The sequence below is a fragment of the Lagopus leucura genome, unplaced genomic scaffold, assembly GCF_019238085.1.
Source record: "Lagopus leucura isolate 7727_CA_CO unplaced genomic scaffold, USGS_WTPT01 Super-Scaffold_100008, whole genome shotgun sequence".
NCBI lineage: Eukaryota > Metazoa > Chordata > Aves > Galliformes > Phasianidae > Lagopus > Lagopus leucura.
The window spans coordinates 16474032-16491395 of NW_024962265.1; positions in this window are offsets into that span (position 1 = coordinate 16474032).

Here is a 17364-nt window from a genome sequence, read left to right on the forward strand (position 1 = left end):
CCAACCTCATCTACTGCTATGACTGGGTGACTAGACTGGTAGATGAGGGAAGGGCTGTTGATGTAGTCTACCTAGACTTCAGCAAAGCCTTTGACATGGTCACTCACAGTATCCTTCTGCGGAAACTGGCTGCCCATGGTCTGAACAGGTATACATTTCTTTCGGTAAGGAACTGGCTAGAGGGCTGTGCCCAACGGGCAATGGTAAATGGAGTTAAGTCCAGCTGGTGACACGTTTCAAGTGGTGTCTCCCAGTGGTCAGTACTGGGGCCCATCTTGTTTAATATTTTTTATTGATGACCTAGATGAGGGGATTGAGTATGCACTCAGTAAGTTGCAGATGACACCAAGCTGGGAGATGGTGTTGATCTGCCTGAGGGTAAGGAGGCCCTTCAGAGGGATTTAGACAGGCTGCATTGCTGGGCTGAGGTGAATGGGATGAGGTTCAACGAGGCCAAGTGTTGGGTCCTGCACTTTGGGCGCAACAAACCCATGAAGCATTATAGGCTTGGGAATGAGTGGCTGGATGATTATGAAGAAGAGAAGGACCTAGAGGTGTTGGTTGATGCTTGGCTGAACATGAGCCAACAGTGTGCCCAGGTGGCCAAGAGGGCCAACGGCATCCTGGCCTGCATTAGAAATAGTGTGGCCAGCAGGAGCAGGGAGGTGATCATCCCCCTCTACTCAGCACTGGTGAGGCCACACCTTGAGTATTGTGTTCAGTTTTGGGCCCCTCACTACAGGAAAGACATTGAGGCCCTGGAATGTGCTGGAGAAGAGCAGTGAAACTGGTGAGGGGTCTGGAGCACAAGTCTTATGAGGAGCGGCTGAGGGAGCTGGGTTTGTTCAGTCTGGAGAAGAGGAGGCTCAGGGGAGACCTCATTGCACTCTACAACCTCCTGAAGGGAGGTTGTGGTGAAGAAGGATTTGGCCTCTTCTCCCAGGCAGTGATCAGGACCCTGAGAAATGGCCACAAATTGTACCAGAGGAGGTTTAGATTAGACATAAGGAGGAACTTTTCTCTCAGAGTGGTCAGGCACTGGAATGGCTGCTCAGGGAGGTGGTGGAGTCACCGTCCCTGGCAGTGTTCAAGAGGTGTCTGGATGACGTGCTGCGTGATGTGGTTTAGTGCTTGTGGTGGCAATGGTGATGAGGAGACAGTTGGACTAGATGATCTTATCGGTCATTTCCAACCTTGTGATTCTATGATTCTATGATAACATATTTCCAGTTTCTTGACTACCTGCAGTAAAGAAGAAAAAATATTGCTATATGCTATAGCTGCCTCTCTTTCCCATGAAAAGCAAAGACACTGATTTTGCACTGGAATGCAATTACTCAGACATTTGTATTCATACATGAGGTTCACTAAAATTCTCACCAAAATGTTAAGGGCCTGCTCTCCTACAGTGGCCTGCAGTACAGAAGCAACAGTTCTCATGCACCTGAGTCAAGTACAGCATTCACCACATCTGAGCAACCATTTGCCTGAATGTAAACAGTATTTTTACGGTAGATTGTATATGATACAGAAAATTGCTTATTTCTCAAAATACAATCTGAATACATTTACTTTGTCACATGCATTGTGGTTCAATGGAATTGAACAAGTGTAGCTATACCCTACTACCTCTTGGAGATATGGTACGCTTCAAAAAGCGTAAGCCAGGGTTTGAAGAGTGTGTTAGAGTCAGTGTAATAGGCACTGAAAATAAAGATTTAAGAATGCATTATACAAATGCACAAATACTGTATGAAGGGTGAAAGGACACAAACAGGATCATTAGCTTTGTTAACTGGCTTTTCATTTTTCAGATACATTTTTTTCTCGGGAAGGGTCACAGTTTCTTCTGCCTCTTTGTGAACAGTTATATTTTCATCATGACATCCTCTTAGATGAATCAAGTTCAATCAAGGGTAGAGGATATATAAAAGAGGAATTGACAAGGATTAGCAGAACAGAGTATTAAGACAGAGAAATGATGAGTAGAGCAGTGAAGAGTGCAGTCAATAAAAGCACTGAAAGTATGGCCACTGCTGTTCCCTTTGGACACAGAACTAAGTTGACCGTAGTTCTGAGGCTGTCTGCTCTCTGATGGGTGACTTAAGGAAGACAGGTAGCAAAGTCTTATAACCATTCTCAAAAGTTGCTCTATCTGATGATTTAAGTTGGAGGAAGGGTGGCTTCTTAGTAAATTCTGATTTCTTTGCTTTCTCTCCAAGCTGGAATGAGTCTTTTACTTCTGTCCAAGGGACTCTTGAGGTCGAGATGATATGCTTCTCCATTTCATTGATTTCAGCAGCTCAATAATTTACTTAAAGCACTAAGCGGTTTGGGTATTAAGACAGAAGATTGAATTCTGCCTTATGACACAATTTAATGAGTCTGTAACTTAATGGAAATGTTCTTATTATAGTCAGTACCTACATTGTTGAGCTACAAGAAAACATAACAAAAACAACTTCCTACAGTGTTGGTGGCAACAGTGAAAGAATTCACTGAAGCTTCAGAGATGACAGCTCTTAGTCCATGTTTTATACTCCAGATGAAATGCACTCACCACAGAATATACAAGGTAGTACAAGATATTTATTTTAGTTCAGTGGTGCATCTCTAAAAGCCGTTGCCTTCTGAGAATTAACTTAATTATTATTGTTTAAAATTCTACACCCATCTCCAAAGTGAATTTTTCTAGGCAGGGGAAAAAATGAGCAAAAATAGTTTATATCTGAATCTGTACTACCTAGATTTCCTTTCTGTGTGGGCTTTTTAAATAATTTAAGGTGCTAAATGAATTTTCATATAATTTTATGACACAATACTCTGTAATAATCTTTCAGAATTCAAACACTTTTACATTCAATGAGTCATTGATTATATACAGTCATTCATTTTCAAAATAATAAGCCTTTCCAGTATGGATGTGCATCTACTGTTTTGTGCCTGACTGGGAATCCAGTGATACAAACATGGCCAAATGGTTCTGCCTCATGAAATCATGCAAATTGACCAGATTTTTGCATCTATTTTTCATATAAGAATATAACAGGAAAAAAAAAATGCTCACCTCAGTTCTCTGCACGGGAAGTCCATAAATATGAAGAGAAGTCTGCAAACATCTAATTTTTTCAAGTTTGTTATCATTCTTTTGTAGGGCAACATGATGATAAGAGTTTAAGAACATCTGTGCCTCCAATTATAACAGATACCTGCTACAGAAAATGTTACTATACCTTCTGATAGACAGCATAAGCATAGATCTATTTAGGAATAAACTGTTCCTGGATCTTTCTTCACAGAATGCCCCAAGCATTCTTAGTATAGGAGAAGCTTCTTGACTGGGATCTTGATTTTGTTCAGTCCCTGTCTGAAACAGAGTTGTAGTATAATTTCAGCAACAGTTTTCTCAAAGTTTCTGAGATGACAAAGACTCATCTTCCTTATCTAACAAGAAGGTATTAAAATTCCATCCCATTCTGGATTTTGTAATTTCTCCAAGCTCCTGGATTAAGTGTTCTTATTGTGTCCAAATTTCCTTCACATTACCCACTAATCCCAAATTAGTCAAACAAGATCTTCTTTGTTCCTTCAAAGGTCTTTTCTTCTTTACCTTGGCCATAGTCATGTGCTTTGGGAAAAATGTATCCTCAGCACCTTAACATTTTTATATTTCTTGTCTAGGTTAGGCAGATTTTTAAAAGTTCTTATCATTTTCTCTTTCTTTTCGCTTTGGAACCTGCTTTGGCAGGGGGGTTGGACTCGATGATCTCTGGAGGTCCCTTCCAATCCCTACAATTCTGTGATTCTATGATTCTCGAACAACTGCTTCTGTAGGAAGGTTTAACCATTTCAAAAATATAATAGCAGTACACATTACATGTACATGTTAATAGATATACATAACATAAGTGTGGCCAACAGGGTGAGGAAAGTGATTCAGTTCTTCTATTGTCTGCTAGGAGTACTGCTAGGAGAGACACGGACCTGTTGGAGTGTGTCCAAAAGAGGGTCACCAAAATGATGCAAGGGATGGAACACCTCTCCTGTGAGGGCAGGCTGAGAGTGCTGGGGCTGGTTAGCCTGGAGAAGGCTCCAGGGAGACCTAATAGCAGCCTTTCAGTATCTAAAGAGGGGCTATAAGAAAGAAGGGGATAGACTCTTTTGCGCGTTCTGTTGTGACAGAACAATGTGACAGGGAGATGGTTTCAAACTAAAAGAGGAGGGACTTTGGTTGGATATAAGGGGAACGTTTTTTACAGTGAGGATGGTAAGGCACTGGATCAGGTTGCCCAGAGAGGTGGTGGATGTCCCATCCCTGAAAACATGCAAAGTTAGGCTGGTCTGAGCTCTGAGCACCTTAATTTAGCTGTAGGTGTCCCTGTTTATTGCAGGGGATTTGGACTGCATGAACATTAAAGACCCCTTCTGACTTGTGAGAGTTAGACTCTGTTTTTGCAGTGGAAATTTTGAGTATTTCTGCATATAGCATAGGATAAGTTGCCTTTCACCAAGAAAGTTGCTGAACAGAGTAAAGTTGAGGCTGGGACGTTCCGACCTAGGTAAAATTGACACAGGCACTAGGTAATGTAATTATATAGGGTAGGGGAGAGTCTGGTGCAGATAGTTGAAAATATTGTTGTCCTATTGCCATAAAAAGTACAGAACATACCCAAAGACAATGGGCTGGTAACAGGCATTGTATGGAAGTGTAATGTAGCAACAGCATCAGAAGACTGTGAGCCTGAGATGCTCAACCAATGAGTGCCAGGAGAGGCTTTAGCTGTGTCAGACCCAGGGCATATAACAGGATGGATTTCACTGACTAGTTGTTCAATTACTCCCTTGTCAGTAGGGGGAGTGCACCCATTATTGCAATAATGAATAAAGTGCCCTTCACAGAGATCTTTGCCTGATTGGAAATTTTTGATCTTGAGCATGTTTCTCACTGACTCCAATGATTCTATGAGAACCCACATTTTCCACAAAATTCATCAACAACTTTCGTTTTCTGAATGACTGGTGTTTTCCATGCAGTCCATCAATAATTATGAATAAAGGGCTAATGTGTTATACTGTTAAAATCGTAGAAGTAATTGAGCACAAACAATGGGAAAGATGTGGGGTACCTCAACCATAACCCAAGGAGCCTGCTGATTGGTCCAAGGAGCCACATTCTAGAAACTGAACCAGCTGAAGTTGAAATACTTTCTCAAACTACACCAGGGTCAGAAATACAAAGTGAGGGAGGCATACAGTCTTCATCCCCATGATGACAGAAACCATTACTTAGGGGTAATGATTGGGGCATAGAATGGGCATGGAATACTGTAATGAATTCCTAGAAGTAATTGTAATAACCACTCCTTTTCTTAGAAATACTATGAATATGCATGCATTCCTTCTATAAATTCAGATGTTTACAGAATCACAGAATCACAGAATCACCCGGGTTGGAAGGATCATGTAGTTCCAACCCCCCTGCCTAGCAGGGCCACCAAACATACACATTTAGATCAGGTTGCCCAGGACCCCATCCAACCTGGCCTTGAACACGTCCAAGGACGGGGCATCCACAACCTCCCTGGGCAGCCCGTTCCAGGGCCTAGCCACTCTCCTAGTAAAGAACTTCCCCCTAACATCCAACCTAAATCTTCCCTCCTTCAACTTAAAACCATTTCCCCTAGTCCTGCTATTGTCAGCCCTTTTGAAGAGTTTACTCCCCTCCTGGGTGTAGGTTCCCTTCAGGTATTGAAAGGCTGCAATGAGGTCACCCCGCAGCCTTCTCTTCTCCAGGCTGAACAAGCCCAACTCCCTCAGCCTGTCAAAGCATGTTTACCTGCTTTTGGAGTGCAGATTGGGAAGGGGCTACCCTCGTGTACCCAGTGTGCACACGGCCCTGAATAAACATACCTGTTTTATAACTACTTTGTGGTTATAGTGTTTGATTTCACAAGAGTGTTTAATGAGCAGAAGATTTGCTTTCAGAGGTAAAGTAAGTATAAACATTGCCATGCATTTACAATGTGTACTTTAACTACCCAGTGTAGCAAGTACCTATGTGCGTGTGAAAAATATGCTGTTCAGTCTCTTTATCCATAGCATTATAGTGCTAAGCACCCCAGAATAGCTTTTACCAAAAAGATTCTGAGAAGGTACTTATCACAAAGCTTGTGTTTGTGGTGTTTTGTATGCCAATCAGGTTCATTCAGTCATTAGCTGTAAAACATTAATTAATACTTGCAGTCGTGGTCATGCTGCAGGTATAAATCTGACTCCTGTTTTCAGAAAGAGAAGAAATACTTAACAGGTGCAGCTGTAGATATTGCACAGGTACCAGGCAATACTTTTATTTCAAGAAAGTCTATTATTTGGAAATGATTGTGACTGGTATACTATGTAAGTAATTCATTTTAAGATTCTGTTTACATGCTGCACCCTATGACTAAGAAGCAATACCAGAGAGTTGCAAAATGTGTTTCATGTTTGTACAGTATTTCAATCAATCATAGAATCATAGAATTGCTTAGGATGGAAAAGACCTTAAGGATCATCAAATCCAATCACAACCTAACCAAACTATCCTAGCTAACAACCCTCCGCTAAATCATGTCCCTGAGCACCACATCCAAACATTTTTAAAATGCATTCAGGGATGGTGACTCAACCACCTCTCCGAGAAGCCTATTCCAGTGCTTAACAACCCTTTCTGTAAAGAAGTGCTTCCTGATATCCAACCTAAATTTACTCTGGAGCAACTTATGGCCATTTCCCCTTGTCCTGTCACCTATCACCAGTGAGAAGAGACCAGCCTCTCTCTCTGTAAGCGAGAATATTTTGGTTTTGCATTGTAACCAGTAGGAAACATTCCTTGCAGTAGTTTTTCCAGAGCTATTACAGTAAATATTTCCAATTTAGTTATTAACATTCACCTTACAAAAGGAAATAAATAACAATGATCACGTTAATTTTCTCAGGAGACTTTGGAACAAAACAATAACAGATTCATTTAAAAAGATGACAATGTTCTTGGAACATAGCCCCAAAGAATTTTAGCTCTAATGTCTTTTTTGTAAGGACTGGGTCGAAAGAAACAAACTTAAAAATAAAAGCAGAAAAATCCTAGTAGGTAGGAAATTTATTTATTATCATGAAGACCAAATTTCAGGTCTTACTTACACTGACCACTTAAACATTAAAACTAAGTGGAGAGTATTCAATAAAAAAGTCAAAAATGTTAACCTATTTTTGCTAAGAGTGCAATACATTGGTTTAAGTACTTGAATGCAAGGCTGCCTGTCAAACAAATTCTCTAGCCTCTGGGCTGTAGCTCTCTTTACTTTCTATTGAAAAAGTCTTTGTTTCATCATGAAGCAGAATGGGAAATCTTGCAGATTTCTCAAAATATTTCACTTGGTTAAAAATAGTTTCTTGTTTTCATTGTAGCTTCCCAATTAGTCTAATTTAGCACTGAGGTTTTACAAAAGAATATTCTCTATCTCTCATGACAGAAAGTTCTACTCCAATTGCTCTGGAACTAAAATTTCTCTAAAGAAGAAAAGGCATCTCTTTCAGTCGAAGTAAGGAATGAGACATAGTATCAGCTTACATCCTAGGACACTGAGAGAATTGGCTGATATAGTTACAAGGCCATTCTCCTGTATTTGAAAAGTCATGGAGATTGGAGGTCTCCAAATATTGAAGAGAAGGAAATGTTCAACATTTCATCCTAAAAAAGGCCAGAGAGCAGTGAGCCTTGGTACCTGAGAATATTACAGAGAGAGTCTTCATGGAGCATATCTCTGAGCATATAAAGCATCAGAAGGGTAAAGTATGCCTGATCCACTGGGTTGGACCTAAAGATGAAATTGCTGGATTTGTAGATGAGAGGAGATGAGCAGATACTATTTATTGGGCAAAGTTTTTGACACAATCTGCTGCAATATTCTTATATTCACATCAAGATATTGAAGTCTGTATAGCTAGATAAATAGAAAGGTAAAAAATTGTTGGGGTGATCATGCTTCACAGATGATGAATTTTACTCAGCCTCAAAGCTGGTAAATGGAGTGCTGCAGAGCTCTATCCTGGGTTTGTGCTTAATACCACTTTGATGACTTAAAGGAAACAATAACGTACTCCTGCCAACTTTGAAACTTTGATACCAAACTGGGGAGACCTAATTTGCTTGAGGAACCTAGCCAGACTGGATGAATAAGTAACAGAAACCATGAGAAATTCCACAAGGACTGTGAAAGACAGTTTTCGGAACCCCTCTTCTTTCCTTGACTCAAAGCTCATTTCATGAGGCCTTTTTGGTGATAAGACTCTAACTGACAACTGAATTATCTGAGTGGTGGTCTGCTTATGATTATAAAGATAAGAAGTGGGAAAGCAGATTTTTTCAGTGCTGGGGGGAGGTGGGGAAAGGAGGAGGAGGACTTGAAAGAGCTGACCACTGGAAAAGGCAATGATGCTTGTGCATGGCAATGAAGGCACCACTCCTTGCTGGCTTATCTGTTAGGCCAGGTGTGTTGCACTATTAGAAAGAAAAGAAGAAGAAGAAAAGAAAAAAAAGAAACTGAAATAGTGGCGATAAAAGGCAGCAAAGAGTCTCCTGTGCAGTCAAGGTACCACAGGGGCCAGCAACTTCCTTCAGATCAGAAACCCAGGAAAGCAAAGAAGTGAGTCAGGATATGGATCATCCTGGTGAAGTTTACCAGAGTCTGACACTACCCAGTGATGTTTGGGCAGGTCCATAATGACTAATAAGGTCCAGGATCAAGTCATGAATTCAGTCTATCAACAGCCAAGTGTGGGCATGGCTGAGTTGAGGCTCACTTTTATGTATTTTGCTGAAGATACTGAGGAGCTGTTTCCCCATAAAGACAGTGGAAAATTGTGTCTGTAGTGACAGTGCAGTCTCTCTCCATCCTGGTGTATTTTTAAGACCAGTTGGATAAATGTGTGAGCTGCCTGATCTGACTTCTCAGCTGATATTTAAGTAGTAGATTGGAATATGTTTTGTTTTATTTTTTAAACTACCAGTTTTCATACATAGAGATTTATGATGTCTCACTGAAGATACTTTTATTTTTTTAAAAGAGGTGTTAAGTACAAATTATATCAAAATCAAATCCCATATGTAACAGAATCAGAATCAAGTTCCCCCATAATAATACGTTCCACCGTATAAAATACTGTAAGACTTTAACAGCCTCAGTAAGCAGAGTAGGAGGCAAACAAGCAATAACTCAGAAATAGATTGAAAATGAGTTTGAGGAGGACTTCCAAGTTTTCTTTGCATTGTTATGTGAAGACTGGCTAAGAACAATATCTCATGCAAAGCTTTTAGTACTATGTCTGCATTTCTATTAATAGAATTTTAAAAGATTTTGAAGCTGGATATTTTGATTTCTGATAAATACAAAAGACATTTAGTAAGTATACTTAGCAAAAATTACTGTAGAAACTTCAACCAGATTACTACAGAAAAAATATTTTCATATTTTCATTCTATTAGGGTTTTTGTCAGATACATGTTATCATTTGCAGAAAAAAACAAGGCAAATTTCTAAAAACTGTCAGCTGAATTTTTACCTTACAAATCTAGTTTGTAATAGGCTTTATTATTGATTCCCAAAAAATTAGTTATCTGCTTTTGTTTGCTTGTTTGTAGTTTTGGGTTTAATATGATGTCTGGATTTCAGATGCGTCTGGCTGCAAAGGACTCATTTTTTAGAAAAGTCTTATTTTTTTCCCTGCAGATTACCTTAAGTGTGGATACACCAGAACTGCACAATCAAAATCATTAGTTACTTTTTAAAAAATTGCTATGACAAATTTTTAAGTTAAAAATTCAGCCTAACTTTTGAAGAACTCTTATATATAGATCATGCATATTTATGCATCCATACTAAGGAAGTATATCAGAATCCTGTATGTAGTAAATCTGAGAAATAATCTGTTTTCACTTCTGATCTGTACTCCAAAAACACCAAAACACCATTCAATTCTTAATACAAGTTTTTATTACAATGGAGACCAGAACAAACTAACTTTACTTGAGGGAAATGTTTGAATAATAGCAAAATTAATATTAAATTAAAAAAAAAAAAAAAAAAAATTTTGAAAGACACCCATGTCTTTACTGTTTGGGTCTTTTCAATTTACCTGGGTTTTGCACCAGTAACCTTGAATGGATTCCCAAACTACAAGAATTCTACTCTCCAATTGTCCCCTTGTTTTTCTCCCCTTCTGTCCCTTTCTTTCTCAAACAATTGTCTCCTTCTTTCTGTCATTTCTGATGTGCTGTGTTTTTCTGCCTTCTATGTGTCTCAAAAATACCTCAGCCAGAATCTGTCCCATAGGCTACCAACTTGCTGTCTGGTTTCTTTCAGCTCAGTCTGGTTCGGTTGTCAGGTCTCACTAGGAAGGATTCTTTTGCTCTCTGTTCCACAGAGCGTTCCCCGTTTCCCTTTGCATCTTATGGCACCCTTTCATGATTGCATAGCATTCTTCCATTTACCTGTGAATTGCTAGGGCAGACACAGGAGAAGGGATGGGAACATGCACCTGGACACAGAGTAATATTTTCAGTAGCATCCAACAGCTAAATGTGAACAACATGCAACAAGTTCTTTATCATCTCACCATTGCACATCAGAAATTTCTCCCCGTCTACATATTTATGTGCATGCTGTCTTCAGAAAGGATCTGCTCTGCAGCTCACTCTCCAAGTGACTGCATTTGACCCAGAGAACAGCAGCCAGGACAGAACCAGCAGCTGGCTGCACCTCTGCTGTTCATCTAGATCCTTTTTGACAAGCGTGGCTCAAAATCATTTTTCATATTTGTCTTACTTTGGAATATGTAAAAGATTGAAGTGAATGTAAGATTATTCCTCAAATATAAAATGATAGTTTTTGATAATATTTTTTTCCCCAATAAAATCCCAGTATTAGGAAAACAAGCGTCAATTACAGCTATACAGCTGCACAGCGTAAAATGCCAGGCTGACATTCTAGTACAGGCAGGAATATATAAGTCCACAGATGCTGGTAAAGCATTCAACAGCCAGAGGGTAGAGAAAGATTTCTGGAACCTTTTCCTTATACCTGTCCAAACTCTCTGCTAACAGTGATCATTACTTCCTTCCAGAGGCTGCTTGTCTGAGAACTGTTATGTTACAGCTGAAAGTGACTGCTACATTTCTATCATAATTCTTATGTTGCATGAAAATATGTTGGATTAATCATGCTCCTTTGAATGCCAGCTGTAAAATATTCAGAAATGTTTTTTGCTCCCAATTAGCTGAGTGGTGAATGCTTTTATTTATTTGTTTATTTATTTTGTGGCTACAAAGTACTGACTTGCTGTCCACATGATAAAAAAAAAAAAATTATAACATCTTTCAGTAAGTGTAATCCTCTGTGAAAAAGAGAAGTGGTAAGTAATTAGTTTTACAAAACTATTGTCATTTCAATAGTTCATGTACATGATGTTTTCAGAGCATGCTGCTAAGAAAAGATCTGAAAGGCTAATATAGCATGAGATCAAAATTTGCAGAAAGAGCAGCAGCCTGCATGTTGCCTGGCTTTAGGGGAAATGGCTGTGGGGCTTGGGACAGAAGGCACTCACAAGACAGTAGCAAAGATTTCACTGAAAAATGGTAGGAAAAACAAAAGTGGAAAGACTGTTGGAAAGAACCAGAGCAAAGAGCTCTGGGGATTAACAGGTTTCCCAGGATATTAACAAGCTCCCCAGGGCAGTGGTCATTGTACTGAACATGCCAGAATTCAAGAAGCGGCTGGACAATGACCTCAGACATGCAATATGTTTTTTGGGTAGTCCTACACAAAGCCAAAAATTGGACTCCGTAATCTTTATAGGTCTATTCCAACTTGGAATATTATATAATTGTATATTAAATTATTCATTTTAATCCATTATTCTCAATATTTTTTAATATATATTTCATTTTGTTCTTATTATCATTCAGATTCATACAGATGAAATTCCAGTAAGAGGTAAAAGTAACATATAAGGAGGACATTCTTTCAAGATGAAGGAGGTCCCTACCAGGAAGAACAAACACAAACACAGTTGAAATAAGTAGGAGAGTGGCAGCAGGAACAAATAGGGAATTTGAATAGTCTGAGAACCAGCCTGTCTCATAGAAAGATTCTTAGCTTGCCAATTTTAGAAAAGAATGATAGAATTTCTGGATTATTTTATGCCAGTTCTATAGCAAGAACTTATTTTTCAATTTTATCCTGAAATAGCCTGAGCCACAGGACACAGCTGGTCAACTTCTACACTCATCTGTCAGTCAGGAAAAATACCACAACAGTCTTTCTTCTCATAGCTGGAATACAAATGACAGCGATATCCCCTTTCTTGATCCTGCCTGAGAAGTGGAACAGAATACTGCTTCCCTTTAGATAGTCAGATGAGAGGAACCAGTGATAAATAGCTCACATGACATGCACATTTACCAGATATTTAGAGAAAAGGCATGCTATATGCTTCATACAAAGGTATTTAAAATTCCTGTTCCTAGCATACCCAAATTACTATTTTTGAAGTATTTCTTCCTTTAATAATTTAATCAAATCTGTCATAGGGACAGCTGGCTGGCATCCTAGAGATGGCAGATAATAAACTATCCATTGCTTGGGCCTTTTGAACAAGGAGACTCGCTAACATTACATTTATTTATTCTTTAATCCTTGTGTGTGTGAATAACTCTTATATTAATCTAGCTGCCTCCCTAGATTTCTCAAGATTTTAATTGGGATCTGTTGGACGTATACACTATTTTTGGATGAGCATGCTCAGCATGCCATCCTCAGCACTGTATCTTTCAAAGATCAAAAACTGTCCTACCATCGCTAAGTTGATGTCCACAGGAATAAGGAAAGAAAAAACAAGCTCTTTTTTTTTTTCCTTATTTCATAATTTCTTTGTTCAGTTTTAAAATCAAAAGTGAGATACAACAATGCTCCAGTGTTTTTCAAAACTGTAATTAAAATTTCTTTCTGGCTTTAATCAAAAGGGTTTTTAAGAAAGTTTACTTGATGAAGAGAATGTCCCCTTTTTGAGTCTGTGATTTGATTTAGCTTACCAGTTTACCACTGACAAACACATCTAACTAAATAAAAAAGAACAAGAAAGTAGATTCCCAAGTTGCACTTGTCCTGATTCAAGCAATGTTTTTTTGTATATGGTTTTATTGTCTGTCTTCCTTCTGAAATTAAATAAATTAATAGGTCAAAACAAAAAAAAAATAAAAAAAAAAAGAAAGAAAAAGACCTGCAGAGGTACATAAAGCAAAGATCAACCTTGTAAAAACACTTGTGTTTTTAAGATATAGTAAGGGGAAACATGATACTGCAGGGAAAGGGAGATAAAGTGAACTTGCTACTCAGTCAACAAATTCTGACAAAATTGAGAAACTAATGAATTTTGTCTAAAGGAGTCTTTCTTTCATGGTTAACACTTCAATTTAAACTTCAAATAAGCAAGTATAAGTTCAGCAGTTATTATAATTCCATATAACACCATGTCTCAGTCCACTCATTAACTGTTTCTTTTCTTGTGCTCACTGTTTCCTTCTCTCTGTGAGAGAAAGAAAAGAATCTCTACAGTTAATGAAGAGTTTGAAAATTGAGTGTGGTTGCAGAAAATGTCTTCCTTGAGACTCTTGTGAAGAGGAGATATGTAGACTGATGTAATTACTTCAGTGGCAGCTCAGACATGTTTAATTTCTGGTTAAGTTTTTCCATCATTATCTCTATTAATACGGTGTCTGAGGGAACCAATGATTGTTAATTTTCACCCAGATATCATCCATGTTCTTGATTTCTTGTCTGAAGCTCTATACATGTAGGTCATTCCAAAGCTAATGCCTCTTATTTAATTCCATGAAAACTACATGATACAAAGAGCACAATAACGCCATTTGGATAAGCAAATTCTCAGCTAAGAAACACTATCATTCAACACAGTTACCACCATTAACTAGGCATTTTCACCAGTGATGAACAAGAGCCTGCATGCCATGCTTGTAAAAATCTGCATGGCCATCTGAAATGTGGCTGGTCTTTCATTCACTGTTGTTACTGAAGAAACTCACCACTGACCACCTCACTGTACTCACATTCACTGTTTGGTCTCTATAAATGTTCAGCAAGTGTCGATGGATGTCAGTAGGAGCCATTTTTCCCACATGGAGGAATTCAATTCCACATCAATTCCAGATGCACTTCCAGGTCAGATGCTGTTTTGTCAGATTGTCCTACTGCTGCCACCTGTCATGCAGTGACAAAATGTAACAGAATACTCTTGGAAAGATTCAACCTGTACTGCCATAGCATCAACATCTGCCTCTGAGGATGTGGGCCAACAAAATAAAATAAAAAGCAGTACTTTTGGAGGAGCCTTTGTAGTTGACTGTGGTAGCAGGCAGAGTAATTTTGTTGTAAAATCTATCGTCTTCCTGTTTTTTGATACATAAATATAGTTTCAAACCTAAGTTTATATATGTATATATAACCTCTACTTTCTCTGAGTCCTCATTGCTTCTTTCTGCTGTGTTTAATTCAGCACTTATTTAAAGTGACTTTGTTATGTTAATTCATTAAACTGTGCTATTGCAATGTAACTATGATCAATACTAGTTCCTAAATTATATAGCTTATGTTGTTTTCTATAACATGCTGTTATAGTGCTCTGATTCACATATTACTTTGCAGATAAACAGCTACTGAACCATATGCTTTAGTTGTCATTTTCTGTGAACACAGAAAATATTGGTTATCATCTAACAGAATTCTGGTAGGCTTCCATAGCACTCAGATTTATTATTTTTTGTTTGCTAACCCAATTTTTTTCCATTTTTTTGACCAGATATTTCAGTCCGGAGTTTTGTTCAATTATTAACGCAGAGCCTTCAGCCATTTTTTACTACTCAAACTCCTTTACTTTTCCTTCTATGATCTGCCTACATGCTCCTGGTCACTGTAGTCTATCCTTATTACTGAAATATTCAGTTCTAGTTTGTTATACTTTTATTTCCATAATACATTAAAATTGTTAAGATTAATAATGAAGACATTATAATCTTTCTCACTTTCCTCGCTATCTCTACAGACTCCCTTGAAAAGGGAGTCACTTCTTTATCACTGCTTACTCTTCCTTCTCTTTCTCTTTCCCCCACTATTTCTATATATATCTATATTATCTGTTACTCTTAGCTTGATACGTTTAGAATTTTCTTGAAATTCTGAAGGGAAAATATATTCAGTGTTCCCTCATCTGCCTTATACCTAAACTACATTTTCTGCAAAACATTTATAGCACTTGAATTTGTTGCCTTTCATTCACTTCTCAGTCTACAGCCTCTGGACACATTGTAGTCATCAGTCATTAAACACTTTGAGTGTTGGTTCCTATCCCTTGCCTCTCACATTCTTTCTTGCAAATCTTTTTGAGGTCTTTCTCAGCAGGTCCTTGCACATGTGGATCCCAGTGATTATCACTGAACTTATAGATTAAGTTCCCTACCTTTGCCCCTAGGATTTTCTTTGCTAGAGGTACTTGCTTCTGAGTTCTTTTAAGTGACCATTACTTTATTACATTTTCTTTCATAGTATTGTTAAGAAATTGGCTATTTATACTTCAGCAGGTTATAACCACAGTGCCTGATCATTGAATTAAATAAACAAAACTGTGAACTGAGCTGAGAAACTGCCATGCCTAAAATTAGTGGTGTGAGAAGAGTACTAGCCTAAGTATCATTATTGCCAACTGAGAAGTGCTAGTATTTCACAGTAAAATACCCTTTATTCTATCCAGGCACACCTTAGTCAGTAAACAAGATCTATTTCTATCATTTCTCAGAATCTTCTTCTCTGAACTGAGAGATTCTAAATTACTCAGTCCCTGCCAATTGTCCTTTCCATTTATCATCCTACTTGCCATATGCTAAATTTTCCTCCACGTACCTAAGTCCAAAGTCTGTATAAAACTGATTTTTCCAATTTGCTTCTAAGCATTCCATTCAGCAAGGGCAAATTATGCTTTCAAACAGATCTGGAATAACCTGAAATAAATTGAATGACTCTAAATTTATGCCATGTGTCATAGTGGAATGTGTTCCTCACCAACAGTAGATACTTCTTCGCTTGAAGATAACTCTGTGAGTGTAAATCAACAGAGAACTTCTTTGTATAGGTATCGTATTAGCCTTATTCTAGCTGCAATGGCCTAAAACTCAGTATGGGCTAATTTGTCTTGCACCACTTTGACCGTAGTGAAGACATGCCTCCTATGTTGGAAATTTTCTTCTGGAAGAGTAGAAGGTTATTATGAGCAATTTATGTTTTCTAAATTATTTTCTTAGCATCAGATCAGGCTTTACAGTGGTTAAAGTCTTTTCTCTATGTTCAACATCTATATCTGTCTTTCTGTCACTCAGTAGAATGTTACCACAGCTGTGAACTTTTGCAAACATGGATGAAAGGTTTGAAACTTTTTTTTTTTTTCCCACAATTTAATGTCACTTTTTAATTTGCTTTACTTCATGTCTTGCAAAAGATCACTATCAAAATAAGATAAAATTTAGAAACATGCACTTTCCCAGAAAGTTTATCAAAAAACAAACTACATTAAAATAGCTTTTGAGAATGAATCATAGTGAAGTGGCAAACAGCAGAACACTCCGAACAATATTGTCTGCTCTTTTGAGAAATAAAAAAATACATAAATGAAGCCAAATTAGCTTCAAAAATGGTATGTTTTTTTTCTTCAGAAATAAAAAATAGTGCATAATATTTGTTATATAAATAACATGTATTAACACATGTTAATACATGTTAGGCAAAGATCAAAGCAATTGGAAAGCAGTAGCATGGTATATGAAAAATTTTAGAAGCAATGATCTATACTATTATTTTTTCTGATTCTTCTTAGAATAGTTAGATATTTTCCCTGGTTTTCCAAAGTCACTGAATGGAACTGAATGTGTGATACTACTTGGCAAACCTGTCAATGTCAATACATTTAACTTCACATAGTTAATTATTAGTTGTTCCTTCAAAAATGTGATTACATTTCTTAACGAGTGTGATGAATGTTACAGAATTTCCTGAGGCAGATCTTACCCATCTGTTTTTGTAAAGTGATCATGTGAAAACTAACAGAAACTAGATTTTCTTACAGTGTTATGCAGCTTGTTATAATGAAAGAAAAATGGGGAAAAAAAAGAAAGAAAATACACAAAAACACAATCACACATACAAACAAACAAACAAACAAACAATAACAGAGGACAACCCAATCTCCAGAACTATTGGATAGTTATGA